This window comes from Hylaeus volcanicus, chromosome 3 (assembly GCF_026283585.1).
Source record: "Hylaeus volcanicus isolate JK05 chromosome 3, UHH_iyHylVolc1.0_haploid, whole genome shotgun sequence".
Taxonomy (NCBI): Eukaryota; Metazoa; Arthropoda; class Insecta; order Hymenoptera; family Colletidae; genus Hylaeus; species Hylaeus volcanicus.
The window spans coordinates 10,415,771-10,431,256 of record NC_071978.1 but is presented as its reverse complement, the minus strand read 5'-3'; the positions used below and the strand labels follow the sequence as shown (position 1 = coordinate 10,431,256).

The window sequence follows — 15,486 nt, the reverse complement described above, 5'->3', positions numbered from 1 at the left end:
AGACAATAACGAGAACTACATTAGCTGCTGTTTCGAGTCTTAACCCTTTTCACTCTGTTTTCGAACGCTGGATTAAAGATTACTTTAACGAAATCACGCTCGTGTTGGTTTAGATATGCCGTTGTATACAGACTATCGTATACGCGTTAGCATTTTATAATTATATTTCAGAAATTTCAGTTAGTGCGTGGTAATTATCTTGATATAATGGAGTAGCTTGAATGCATTTGTTTGATAGGCAATTACAATTTGGAAATATTTATTAATAATAGTGACTAGTACTTTGGAACATATAATGTTGTAATAAAAATGGGTGTCGATAGGTAATTCATTATTTGTTACAAATTATTGTATATAATGTTCCAACTCGCAAACATAAATTATGATTTTCTCTATGAAAATGTAACTAATCACATGCGTAACAAATTTTTAAATGTTATACTTATAGAACAGTTTTCGATCCAGTAATGCAAATCAGTGCAAATCCACAAATCCATATTTCCCAACGCAAAAAGCTGTGTATATGATTTCGTATTTGATATCTACAGCCATACAGACATGCTGCGTAGATAAATAAAAATTTTAAAGTTATTGGTCATCGAACAGCCTGGAAAGCTTTATTCAGTGATAAGTCTAGCTTCCGCAACAAAGGAAAACCATTCATTCTTTGAGAATTTGATAAAGTTCGGCATTCGATCTGTTTTCGCAAACTGTAGCCAAGGTTCGCACTCGCTGATTGACGTTATTTGCATTCTACCGAGAAAAACAAGTATAACTCTTCGCTTCATCGATTTTCTGGAACTCTGACTATCTTTAGAATTAGACTATAACTCGTTTCTTGCTTTCGTACGGATCAGAAATAATCGAAATTGTGTTATAGATTATTTGGTACTATCAAGCAATGGAATATTGAATTTTGCATTATTAAACTTTTTAATAACTTTATATAATATAAACGTGAGATAAAATAAATATAAATATCATTGTTTAAAATGGACGAATAATTTAAACTCTGATTGTCTGAAATTACTTTTCAAACAAACAAGGCAATTTTGAAATAGAAACGATTATTAAAAAAGTTCAAAATAACGCTTGAAAGTTGACACTCTAGACTAAAATATCCTTAAACGTTTGCGATGACTCTGATCATTATTTATTATCAAGCACGAATGAACAGCAATACACCAAAATGTATTAAAAAATGTGGACCATCTCAGAATTGAGCAGAGCAAGAGAAATTTTGTTATCCTGTTTGCGCATTCCTGTTTGCGCATTCCTGTTTCACACACCAGCAGTGGACTAATTCCCATTTCCCACTCGATTAATTGGAGTTTAGACACTTCCCACAGCGCGTGTATCGACCGTTTCTAGAGTAGTTGAAGTGTGCTCTGTTTAAAACCGATCTACTAGGCGCATCTCCGTTGAATTCTTGCACAATTGTTCACTGATTGGCTGTAGTCCGGCAAAACCACAAGTAATCGAACGATTTCACGGTAGAAATGCAATTTGTTAACTGACCGAGAAGTAACGCGAAGTAATGTGTTCGATGGCTGTGGTGCGACTGATTCTAATATCTGTGTTAGTGGATTAGAGAATACTAGAACGCGTGAGCGTGAATGGGTAATGGTCTTCCTCTCTAAATCGTCGTTTACAGTAACCGACTAAATTAATCAAATTTTCCTTTATTATATTTCTTATTTAATTAAATCTTTGAAATTTGAGATCTTTGATTCTTGATATATAATTTGATTTGTTACATTAATGAAAAATATACAAAGCATGTCGAAATCAATGTGTAGCAGAAAATATATAAACGATAAGTGGAAGGCTAAGTTTAACCAAACTCATGACCTAATTTTTATTTTAAAATGTGATTCGTTCATTGAACTTCGGACAATTGACTTCACCGTATAAGAAATGCACAAAATTTGTATTTAACAAAGGAATATCATGCAATAGTTGTATATTTACGTAAACAATTATTGAAGAAATAATTAACCACTGTATACACATAATTTTTTTAATAAAGCTTTGAACTCATAAAATTTAAAAATTCAGAAAGCCAAGGTAGAAATAATAATAATTAAATTTTATTGCAACAAGTTTTTATATATAAAAAATTGCAAGAGCAAAGCAAAATGAACATTATTATTATAATAACCTTGATGCACACCTTAAGAGAATAACTTAATCGATGATTAACTATGATAATTAAATCGCATCTTAACGTAATAATGAGCAGAACTTCGTAATGGTGATTGAAGATCTACTCGGAAAAGCAAACTTCTGTTGACGCTAAATCTTGAAAGTTTACGGAAACGAAGACAACCTAATATTATGAAGTTTCGATTTCGGATCTCGTGTCGGATGCAAATTGTTGACAGAGGTAATGAGAATCTAATCACTTGTGCCTTAGGATTCTGACGAATGCTCAATAATCATAAAAACGTATTAAATATGATGTTAACATTTCAATCTTTCATTTTTTTTCAACTGCAATGGACTGATAGATGATATTGCTTGTGGGTTGTTAATTTTATTGACGCCTTTGCTAATAAATTTATGAAAAACTAAAATACAAAAAAAATATACAAATATATATTATTTAATAAATATGTACAACCATTTAGGCCTGTATCGGTTTTATGTATTTGTCATTAGTTTCGCATTTTATTAATACAAACGTACATTATACTTCTTCCCCAAGAAATTTCAAGCATCGTAACTGCAATATTACATATTCTAATGAAAACAAGCTTTTAAAAATGGTTCTGCCCAAAGCTAAACACATATATCATTCCAATTTACATAAACCGGGCTAAAGAAAAAGCTGATTTGCGCGCAACGCGAGAGATGAAATTATTGGTTTCCCACTTTACCTTAGATATCATACACCTAGGTACGGAAGAGAAACGGATAAAATTTGAACCCAAAAGTTTGTAACTCTGTCGCGCTGTTTCTGCAAATATAAGAAACTTTGTTTAAACATTAATTCACGTTTCACAGTTTGCAGTGGAAGTTAACGTTGGAGCTGTAGTTCCAAATCCTGGTTAAATAATCGCACTGAAAAAGATATCGGCTTTAATTGATAGTAATAAATTGCGAGAAGAACATTCACTAATCCTCCAAGAGTTTCCAAGTTACGTTTATAAATTAACCTTACAGATTCGTTTGTATCGTGACCTTCTTTACTCGGAAAAGTGGTGAATTCTCCCAAAGCAATTTCAATTTATTCAGATGCTGAATCATAATGGGAATAAATTATGGTCCGCAGAGTACCGTGAAGAATTTATAGCGAAACGCGTAATGTGTGATGCATAAATTATACATTAAAAGAAAGGAAATGTACGAGGTTGTGGATTGAGAATGATTTACGGAAAAGTACAATTGTGGATGTAATAAATAAATAAATTACGAATAATTGTCAGGCTTAAACAGGAAACTTATATTATCAATGTTTCGACTCATCTTTTTTGAGTCATCCTCAACAGAAATTAAGTAAAAAATTTAAATTAAAAACTTTGTAATGAGTTGATGGGTCAAGTACAATAATTTAGAAATGCGACAGAATATAGAAAAAAAATTATTGGTGAAAATAATAGTGAAAATAATAGAAATAATTTAAGAAATTAACTGTCCACATTAAAAAGTATATACAAAATAATAAAAATATATATGCAATATAATTCAAACACATAGGAAAATCATCCTCGAAAAGTTAAGAGAATAAAATCTTTTTGTACATTTGCATCATACAAATTTCTATTAAAGAACAATAGAGTGAACAAGAAACAGCCGTTAACTAAATATAAAGATTGTTGGTATTGTCGAAACCTTTCTTATATAGGAGTAGCATAAATAATCTGCGGGTGCATAATTGAAAACGTCGACGTCGTCAAGCGAATTTCGCAACATCGCAAAGAGTAGCTACTAAAAATTGCATTCCACCCATCCGATAATTTGAACGAAAGAAGCGTCGATAAAAATGATGCAAAAGTTTACTCGCTGTAATAACGTTTTCCGTGATTATTCGTGCCAGGATAACAAGAAATGATATCGATTAAACGAAACTTAATTATTCCGTATTTGATATTTTTCTCGATGGAGAGAGAGAAATTATATCAGATTTTACAACAGCAAAATAAATTAATCTGCTATGAATAAAAATATCAGAAAAATCAACAATTACGCGCAAACGTTACATTTGTAATCCTTTGTGAAAAATTATAAATTATTATTAGTAAATTTGAAATTATTATGAAACTGAAAGGATGATGACTATCTGCTGAATACGGGACAGGATCTAAATGGATAAAATTGAATTTTCTGTGCGAGCCTGGCTGCAACAAACAGTTTCAATAACTTTATGCAAATATTGTTGAAGGCAGTGTTGATAATGAAATCAGTGATTAATTCGTGCAATATGCGGGAACACTGACCCTTGGAAGTCCGGTAATCCAAACATCCCCAATATCCCTTCACTGTATACGTCACCGGAATCTAGAGGCTGTCTTGTCCCAAAGCAATTGGTAGCCTAAGCCTTTGATCGTGTTGTCGTAGGATAGTTTCCACAGGAAAACGGACTTTAAAGAATTTTCAAACCTTACATCCTCGGCGTTACACGTATTGATATTCAAATTTCTATCTAAAAGTATTTTAAAAAGTGCAATTCATTTGCTATCTCTCTTAACAAACACAAAAATACCGTAATAAAAATTTATAACACTTTTGGGGAACAGAAATCAAACGACACAGCTACGAATAGAGTATCGAGATTTAAATAAAGTTATATTTTATTTAAATGTCTTATATTTTAAACACTATAAAACGTATTCTATCGTTGATATTTTATATACTCTCGTATTCACACTCTAAAGCACTTTCTCATTTTACATGAAACTAATTCTTTAACATTAGTCCTTACTTTATACACTATCTCTCAGATTAAACATCTATCTGTAAAAAGTAAATTTCGAATTTCAGCGCTATTAATATAAAGCACAAAAACTATTTAAAGTATGTTGATATTTCAGATTAAAGCTGTTCTCTATTGTAAGAAGAATGAATGGTTGATTAATACTCATCGCGATACCTTTGTCTCTGACCTCCATTACGCCCTCGGTTATCCGTTAATAAGATTTTCCCAGCAAAAGGCAATCCATTTACAGCCTGGCCCTTGTAGCCACTAAAAATTTGTTGATTTACTGTCGGTTCTCCTTAATGTCTGATTTTTCCCTCTAGAGAATTGCGGGTACTGCAAACGTTACACAGAGTATTTGAAACTTTATTCGAAAAATAGAACACGAATAGAAATTCTGTACAACAATTATTTGCGAAATTTATCGAATTAGAATGATATCGAGGTAAGCTGTACCACGTCCAATTATTTTCATTGGACAAGTAATAAACAAGAAATTCTTTATTTTTTGTTACACAAATATTATAATGATATTCAAAATATGAATAGGAATTTTGTTACAAATCTTTTGTTGATTACAAAATACTTACAAATTAAATCTCATATTACCGAGATAACATTTTTATATTTATTTTTCACAAACTTTTTGTATAAAGATACTTATTCTTCGCATCATGTACATGAATAATAACGGTAGGATCCTAAGGAAGTGTTCTTTATACCTATACTATAATGGATCACCGTGTCCAGATAAGAATTTTGTCCACCTTTGACTCCAATAGTTTAGACATTCACGCAGCACGAGATTATTCGAAGACGCTGTCATTAGTAACAATGACATTGTACATTCAAAGAAGTCCTTCTTAGACTCGGATAACGCGCGTTATTTCCAGCAAAGAGGCGAGATCAAAGGGAGCGCGATGCACGTACTCGCTTTTCGATTCCTCGCTGCCACTGAAACGAAAGAAAAAAGTCGACGTGGGTTGAGATTCGTCGTGGCATGATCGATTATCGATGAGGGAATACGGCTTAATTGAGAAGGGACATTCTGTTCTGGGAAAAGTGATACTGTGTTTGCTTTATCGCGAATAAATGTACTTGGAGATTTATCGAGTTGATGTTTATACTAGAAGCATAAACTACGTAATCAATTTTTGATACGTTCTTTACTAACTATAAATTAGTATACATCTAATTATGAGTAGTGTTAGAATCTTTTTAATGTAGTCATATTAAGATACGTATAATTACATAATTTATCAAATGAGATTTCACTGAAAAAGATTTAGAAAAGGAAAATGTGTACAAATATATTGTTTTGAATACGGTTACTCCCACTACATCCTTAATTTAAGTTATGGACGACTTTAAAATGACTCCAAATCTGTTTAAGAAAGAAAAATATAAGATTATTTGATTAAAAATGATAATTAAAAATGTGTCATGGGAAAACGAAGCCCGCACAATTCTAACCTTCCTCACGTATCGTTTTGATTTATAAACCCTAAATCATTTTTCCGCAGTCCAGTCGGATTCAATTTATCACAATTTTTTGATTGACGTGTATTCGATTTCTTCTTATTTTCCTTTTATCGACATTGATTGAGAACGTGATCATCGAAAGAAATTGGATTAGGGGTGGCTACGTGTTTTTGACAGAATGGAAAATGCTATCTAAATAGAACACACGAAAATGTTTTATATATATTTGTTTATCGATGATGCCATATTATTTCTAGACGTCTTCTACTGACATGTGATTTTGGTTTGCCGACGCGAAAATATTACTTTGGTTGAAAAATGGAAGGATATTTGTATTCTGAATACTGCCTTTCATTTTCTCAAAACTATTTGTTAGAATTTCGACAGAAGTATTTCGTTTAACTCGCGTCGATTAATATAATTTATATTTAATATTTTTCACAATATCTCATAGGTGTGTTTCGTTTACTTTATATGAAGAATTATTATGTGAGGCTATGTTCACAGTCTTAGTACTCTCCGGAGTATTTACGGACCAGCTTACATAGTCCCAAGCCTTCTGGAGAATTAATAAGTTCCGAACATAATTTAACTCCAAGTTCGTGAGTAAAATGAATGCAAAATAACAAACGACCTTAGGTATCTTTCTCAAAATTAAATATCCCAAGATGTCTGAATGATTCCTAATATTATTTCTTTTTTAAGATAAAGGTAGAAATAATTAATTTAACGAAGTTTTGTATTTTTGTATACCTTTTCAAATGAACAGCTCAAGAACACAAAGCTTACGATCACAGAGTTTTTTCTTTACTCCCTTTTTGGGAGAGGACAATTATCGAAAGCCACATTGAAATATATGTAACACCAATCGATTCCGAATCATTGGATTAAAACTACATCGTTCTCGCCCCTAATTGAAACACTCATCGCGCCTAATTAGATTCAGTCATTCAAGTTCCACATTCAATTAGGTTTTACTAGAGCTTCGAACCCTCAAGCAACCCTCTCACTCCGATTGTAGCGGCCAAAGAAAAATTGTTTCCCTCGTCGCATTTAGCTTTCTCCTACTCTGTTATCTTTCCGCCTTAATTTCGCGTCATTGCATTTTTTCACATGCTTTCATTCCATCGTTTACTTGGGTCTCTCATATTTCTTGTACAATTGATCTTATTAACCGCTCGACAAAGTCCATTTGACCCAGTGCTCGCGGAAAATTAGACTTTTCTCCCTTTTCTGACACCCAACCATTGATCCGTCCATCCTTCTGTGTCCTTCCCACGGTCTTTTATTTCCTTGGTGTTCGCTTATCTCGAGCCATTCTCAACGACAACCGGCAATTTCTCTTGTCCTATCTTTCGACCTGCATCCTCCACTTTCGATCTCTGTTTACCTTCGCGGACAACGATTGTAGGTTGCGCGATTTGACTTTAGTCGCGAGCAGAGGCAGCCGAAACCGTGATCGGAGACGAAGTGTTTATAATTGACACTGAAATTAAAGCGTTAGATTGATTTTCACCGGTACCTAGCTGCAGAAGTGGTTCATGCAGAAAATGGACAATTATAATTTAGAAACACTGAGTATTTTGTAAAATTACATCGGAACAGTTTATTTTTATGAAGCACTGCTCATTAAATTTTTTCTAAAATTCTTATGTGTTCTTGTATATCTTTTTTCTATTATAAATTCTGGAGTAAACGTTTAAAAAGAGAAGCTTCTTCACGAATTGGAAAAAGAGTAACTATAAGTCGTGCAATAATAAATGATTTTATATTTAAAGGTGAACAAAAATTTGTGAATGTCAGCTTGTGAATATTCTATTAATATTCTAGCAATTCAATATTAATCATTTATTATTGTACGACTTATAGTTTCTCCTTTTTAAATTTCTAAAAATTCCTCAAAACACAACTGCGCTTTGTTTATTTTTGAGGAACTTTTTGTATTTTCATATACACCTGAGGGGAATCGTATGTTATTGGCTGCAATATCTACATATTGGTAGAAACTGAATTGCAAATATTTGCTCCTGTAATAAACAAAAGCATATTTACTTGGACATTCTTCATTATAAAACATTTGAAGCGAAGTTTAAACTCTATCTGATTTTTTCGCAGAATATCAAATATTGCGATCGTACAAATGTAAATATAAAGAATACAAACAACCATCCATACACGATTACCTTTTAAAAATCTTCGTCGTTCTTCGAAATATTTCGATAGCGTAAAAGCTTCCCTTTGTCAGAAATAATTTTCCACGGAAAACGTTTTCTCTATTAAATATCCCAGTTTCCGATAGGAGTTTATAATAAATGACACCTCTCCATCTTTACCGCGTGCACGCCCATATTTTCACCAAATATAAACCAGGATTCAGAGTGCTTAATGGCCACTGTCTTTATTTAGGTCCATGTTTTTGCTGGGCAATTAACGCGTAATTAATTTTAATTCACAACTTGAACGAATGAAACTAATAGCCGACAGTATGCAACTGAATTGCTTTTCGCTCGAAATTCGGGAAACGTAGCCAGAAAATTAATATTTTCAAGTTTACTGTATAGTTAAAAATCACTTTATTGATTCGAATAATCTCTGAACGACGCGGCCAAAGATGATACTAGCTTTATCCAGAAGACTATGACGAATTTACCGTCGCATTCCTTTCTGTATTTACTAGCAGAAACTTAAACGGGCGTTTCGCAAGAACCGCCCCTATAGTCGAAGACTCGAGACTTATGGTTTGCAGACACAGTGTTTTATAAGAGCTTCTCGCAAATTGAGTTTGCCCTACTCCACGACAACGCTAAATTCGGACGTTTCTCCGGAGAAGAAAATCATACGACGTTCGTAGCTATTTTCCCCCCTTGTTCTCGTGTTACTCGTTTGCGTAAAATATTTAAAAGCCACAAGGCAGGGGTATCTTCCCCTGTTTCATCGTGAACGTGTCGCGTGGAGCTTATCACAGCTTCTAGAACGTTTTCAGCGCAAGATTCGTACGGCCTATTTAATTAAAAGACATTTTTCTCGAACGAGATTGGAATTCTCCTCATTGGACAAAGCAAGTAAATTCTGAGATTGCTAAGGCCTAAGGAATTATTCCTAACACGTTAACGTTAAAAGTTAGGTTAATAACAACGTACAAATATACCTCATCTCCATATAGTTACTTCTATCTATTCATTTTTATTTGTGTATATTAATTTTCGTTTTTTTTTCTTCTTTAACATTTTGTTATATATCGTCTAGTAATATCGAGTAACAAAAGAACTCTGTTAGTCGTTATTTATTGCATAATTGATGTTTTCATGAAACTTTCATAAAATTAGGAATGCAAAGTCCAAAAATATATTGAGGAAACTTAAAAAAAATGCTTCTGTTTATAAAATGCACTGAGAAGTAGAAATTAATTTTTGTTTCGTAATATTATTTTTATACTGGTGCAGACGTTCCACGTTTTTTTAAAAAAAGGCAACTGTTTTGAAAATATTCCAAAGAAATATGAAACCTGTTTCGTGTCCCTGGACATTTGATGAGCGCAGAATTATTAAAATGGTTTCCTTCTGGTGTCGTAAAGACCAGTCCCTTTAGCGTCATCTCTTCTTTTCCGTTCCTTGCTGTGTTTTATTTATGTTACTTTTTCTGTTTGTTTGTAATTTGAACAATAAATACGTCGTTGTGCATAGTCGAACCCCCATAGATGTCGGAGTATTAATTAAATTCCAACGATGCTGTGGAACAGTTCTTGGATCGAGGGAGAAATAAAAGTGGAGCGAAGCAATATACCAGGAAGTTCCATATTTCAGGATGAGTTGCTTGCATATTTGATAATAAGGACGATTTTATTTTTATCGGAAGTGCTGAAGAATTCAGAAGGACACTCGCTTTTCCGTGTACACGATATTGACGATGGGTGAGGCGCTTCGTAATTTAAAAGCTCTGACATGCCTTGGAATCATAACCAAAGTAATCCACGACTCTCCAATCGTTAAGTTTATTATCAGATTGTTCTCGACCTTGAAATTTTGGTTCTTTGTTCTTGTGCCTTTCGGACACTCAAATACTTTTTCTATAAACATCTTCAGCGAAACTGGATGTATGTGCTTCGGATTTATATTTTCGATGTGCCAATTTTATTAAGAAAATCGCCTGAAACGGGAATACATGTTGTTTATGGAACTCCCTGTCAAGAGTCGCTTCGTTTTCGGGCATAAGCAGTTCCCGAAACGATGATGGAAACCAAGGACGATCGAGTTAATCAAGTAATTGGTATTTCGTAAAAGGGGGCCGATCAATACTTTCTAACCACTGCTGTACACTAGGGAATACGTTGGTACTATCGGCGGAAGTGTGTCAAATTCTTGATCGAATAATCGACCTTTTAATGAAATCATAAATCTCCGTTCGAATGAACATCATAAACAGCTCCACAATGATCAACCACCGATGATCTAAATTATCATAACGCTCGATTTAACGTGTTTCCAGTTAAAACTCATTAATCAAGCTTTCGTCCTGTAGTAATATCCATTTTGAATATTTCATTGGTGACTTTAAATTAAATTTGTACGTTCCATGAATGGAATTATGGAAACGTAAACGGAGATTTAATGTGGAAAATGTTTGATTACTACTGATATATAATATTACATCTTATTAAGGGATGAGAAGACTATATATAATTACAACAGCTATAATCCATATTAAAAAAAATGATATGGTCTGACTATTGATATACAGAAATCAAGAGTTATTCTCACAAATATCGAGGTTCTTTCAATAATCAATGTACCCAATTCGATGTCTAGTCATTCACAGCGTAGCCTCATTACTAACTCCAACATAAACTTGCAATAAGCGAGGATTCATTTCATAGTTAACATTATAATAACCGAAGTTGCTGTAGCTGAGGTCGAAGTAGTTAAACATGTTGTAAAAAGTGGAGATCTATCCCATAATTAAGATTGCAATATTCGTACTTCCAGTAGTTTATGTTGCAAATATCAAGGTTCTTTTATTAATCAAATAACCAATTCAATAACTAGTGACCCTACTCAGAATACCATGCAATAAACGGGGAAACGAGGGGCATTTAAAATAAATACTGATACTGAATCGAGTTTGCAATAGATCATCTTACAATAACCAAGATTCTACCCTGATGGTGTGAAATCCATTATATTTCTATGTTTAGAAATAAAACAAACAAAAATATCGATGCTCCTATTTTATACACGATGGTGTACCAATAGTAGAGAGCGTGATGAAATTTTTCCGCTTGCGCGGCGGAACGTCTCCCAGAAGGACTAAACATCACAATAGGATGTTATCATTGAAGCCTCACTCGTACCCCTAGCGATTGCTCTCCCCTTTCTCTGTCGTGGCCTTCGTCGGATGCTGTAATTTTACAACGTACGTGGCTCGCATTCCCCGCGTCCGACGTTTGCCAACTAAATTTATCGTCAGATAGACCGACGGTAAAGGGGGAAAGATAGACTTAAATTGGAAATGTTACATAGGAGATTGTGCGATTCAACTCGCTTCTTGCGATGAACGCTTTCATGAAATCCAAATTTTATGCGCTCTGGATATAGTCTCGCGAAATTTACTCGTGCTCGTGTTATCTCCATAAAATCAATTTTTACATGAAATACAATCGTGAAACGCGAATGAATCATTCGGAGGTGGGTGTACAGTGATTCTCGAGGTCCTTCAGAGTCACCATTTTTTTTATTTAAGGGATAATCTTCTTTTTTACCAGTTTCCAGGCAATTTTCATGATTTATTTGTAGTCATAGTTCTTGACATAAATTTTTATAATTTGTACATGTATGAACACGATTTTGTTAAATTTACAATTGTCTCGTTCAATTTGTCTCGAAGTTATGAATAATATCTCACGTTATGTCACGCAATTGATGTTTGATATGGGAAGAATTTATCATTGTTAATGAACGTGTTTCGTAGGTAGATTGAACACCAAGTTTTGAATAATCTCCTTGAATATTCAATGCACCTCTGCGAAATTCGGTTCGTTAATCCTGAAGCTTGTCGCCATGATCATCCCTGTAATAGATAGAAGTGCAGTACGTAATCCTTATTATCAGCTATATTCAAGCTGTTACGTGCTCCATCATGAAAATGTAATTTTATGTAACTAATCTGTGACAAACATTTGCATCAACTGTTTATTTTCAAAAAGTCAATGGTTTCTCGCGATTAGCGCAAAATATATTGAAAAATAAATTACTGATAGTAACCACATATAGTTAATAATAATATAAAAATTAAAGTAATAGAATATTTATATCTTCATCTTTTAGGTTTATATTACTTTATAATCCTTATGTATTCGTTAGAATAACTACGTGTTGAAATTTGAGATCAGTAGTGTTAAATTTACAGGAAACTTTGAAGTTTGTAAATTTTTAATAGAAGCGGGGAAACGTAGTAAGTATCCTTGGAAGACGTGATCCGAATCCTTATCTAAGTAAACCCCAACTTCCTTGCAACTCCCTAATCATAGAGCACAGAGACGAAACTGAGTTTAAATACAAATTTATCGCAATCCGAAACAAACTATTCTCACTCCCAACTCGTCTAAAATCGTCGCTTGAAATTATCCTTTCAATTATACAGTCAAAACTTCTGCCGTGGTGTAGGTGGATCACGAAATTTTTGGACGATCATATCGCCAAAAATCCACAATTATCGATTTTATTTATTCGTACGAATTAATTAGCTTTACAGGAAATTAGACTGTTTCATAAGTAATTTTATTTATTTCGTATCAATAACAGCAAACTCAATTTGTTAAATGTATATATTCCTTTTTGTATGTTAATTCCGAATTTTTTTATAGAATTCTAAAGATGAATCTAAATCTTTACTGAATAATGAATCTTTTATTATTCAGTAAATTACACTGTAGACACGAAGTTTAGAATTAATTTATTGTGAAATGGTCAGGAGTTTGAAACGTCGAATAAATATTATATTCAGGAAGGAAGAAGTTGCACAGTGAATTAAATTTGCTGCTACCATCAGAAAATAAAATTACTTATCGATTTCCTCTAAAGTCATTCTCAAGTTTATTTCACAGCCATTAACGTTTTTCCATTGTGTGCCATATGCTTTTGATGCCGTGACGTTGTAGTTAGCGCCGAGCAAGTTAAGCCATCAGTTCAGAGCACATTGGATATAATGACGTACGTCATTCTCTCGTTAATTTTAGATGAATTAAATAAACAACGAAAAAGAATTTCACCTTCAGAACATCTTGACTATAAATTCCACATAATGCAGATCTATTCCATCCATTATAATTATTAATTATTCAAATCTTCTCAAAGGATCAGTCAGTGGTTAACTATACCATTTCTAGTTGAAATTAAATTTCAAAGTTTTTAACTCGATATATCCTTTAATCAAACAGACACACGCCTCTCTCGTAACTAAGTTATTTCCTTGAAATCAGAGATAGGCAAAATTTTATTTGAATAATCCGTGGTTCATCCAACTAATCGATTCAATATTTACTTGTTTACTTCATTTCAAAATTTTAATTTGTACTCTTGTTCAAATAGTAACTAACTGTAGTTAGTTCACTGAATATCACTGAAGTCCACAATATTCAAAATTATAAAATTCAGAATTGTCCAAGATTAGTGTTGAAAGATTTGGTAATTAGTTTCGTAAGAATGCTGCATACATTCATGAATATAGTAGAGTGTAAATATAGATAAATAATCTGTCTAGAATTTCTCACCAAATATCGAGGTTCCATACTTCTTCGTGATCTACTTGCCTCGCCCAGTGTGTCTGGTTTATTTTCAGCTCAATAATGCATGCTGTGACAGTTGACACTGCTGTCGCTTTTAAAAGTCGCTTCGTGGCCGTTTTCTCCCGTGTCCGTCTATACATCCACGTTCTAGTTGTAAAATCTTCACCGTGCTGATCATGTGTCAAATGGAAGTGATAAGGAATTACATACGTATATGCGTTACATGGGTAGTTTCCTATATCTCGGACAATTTATCTCGCGCTGATGTGAAGCTGTCGGTGCTCCTAACACCAGAATTTGTTGCATTTCATTGTTGACAGCCTGAAGATTCTGTCATCGTGGCCTACTTGTAGAAATTTCCGCTCTCGTGTACTTTCGAAACGAAGCTCGCAATAGTTCTCACAAATGGTACGTGTCTGTTACGATACAATGAAGTACACGATCTTCAAGCTGGATAGAAAGTGTTATAGTGTCTGGGAATAAGGATAGGAAGCTTGGAAATCAACCGTTATGGGTATCAATTTGTATAATTCTGAATTTTCAAATTGCTGATATTGCAGACATTTGTAATATTTAAAATTGTTGAATTTAGAATTTATTATAATAGCATTGTAAGTTAAAAGTTTATCTTGTGATTAAGAATTATCCTCACCGGATCTGGAATGATCTATTGTATTTCTGTATTTATTTATTTCGATGCCTAATTCAAATTTAAACATGCTTTATATAAACATCTGATCTCTTCATCTATGATTTTCAAACATGATTAATGTTGGAGTATAGATATGATCTAAACTGGACTACTATTCTGTATTTTATAATAAATTGCAAATCCTACAAAATTTATGTTATACACTTTTCAGCATTACTTCATGTATAAGTAGAATATGTAGAAAAACGAACAATAGGAGCATATTTCAAGAGGTGCCTGATCGATGAAACTATCGATAATACCGCTTCTTGAACTGTACAAGATATGGGTCAAGTATTATGCCATAAGTACGTAATATCACATAACATTATTCTTAAAAAAGTACTTAAGCTACAGATATAATTCAAAATGTAAATAAAATAGTGATCGAACTGTCGTTGACTATTCGAATCGATAAAATTGATTTTAATTAAAAGTGAATACATCCTTGGGTAACTTTTATTTCATAGGTCTTTGGTGTAAGTACTCAAATGTCAATTTTCATCCTAATGTTACGTGCACAGATATAATAACATAAATAACGAATAACCTATCAAGACTTCAACAATTAATTTATTAGGTATAATTATTCAAATAAAATTTTATTCAAATAAG

At 33.0% G+C, this 15,486-nt stretch overlaps 1 long non-coding RNA gene across 2 annotated transcripts; it reads right to left on the bottom strand.

Moving 5' to 3' along the window:
* Positions 1-4,482: 4,482 nt before the first annotated feature.
* On the bottom strand, positions 4,483-14,300 carry LOC128873806 (uncharacterized). 2 transcript variants are annotated; one of them, XR_008456490.1, is made up of 4 exons: positions 14,166-14,300; positions 5,641-5,872; positions 5,093-5,254; positions 4,483-4,645 (listed from the first exon to the last, which is right to left on the bottom strand). It is a non-coding gene; the product is annotated as an uncharacterized LOC128873806 (long non-coding RNA). The 2 variants fall into 2 exon arrangements; XR_008456489.1 differs by lacking the exon at positions 4,483-4,645 and having other exon boundaries at positions 4,867-5,254.
* Between the last annotated feature and the right edge of the window lie 1,186 nt (positions 14,301-15,486).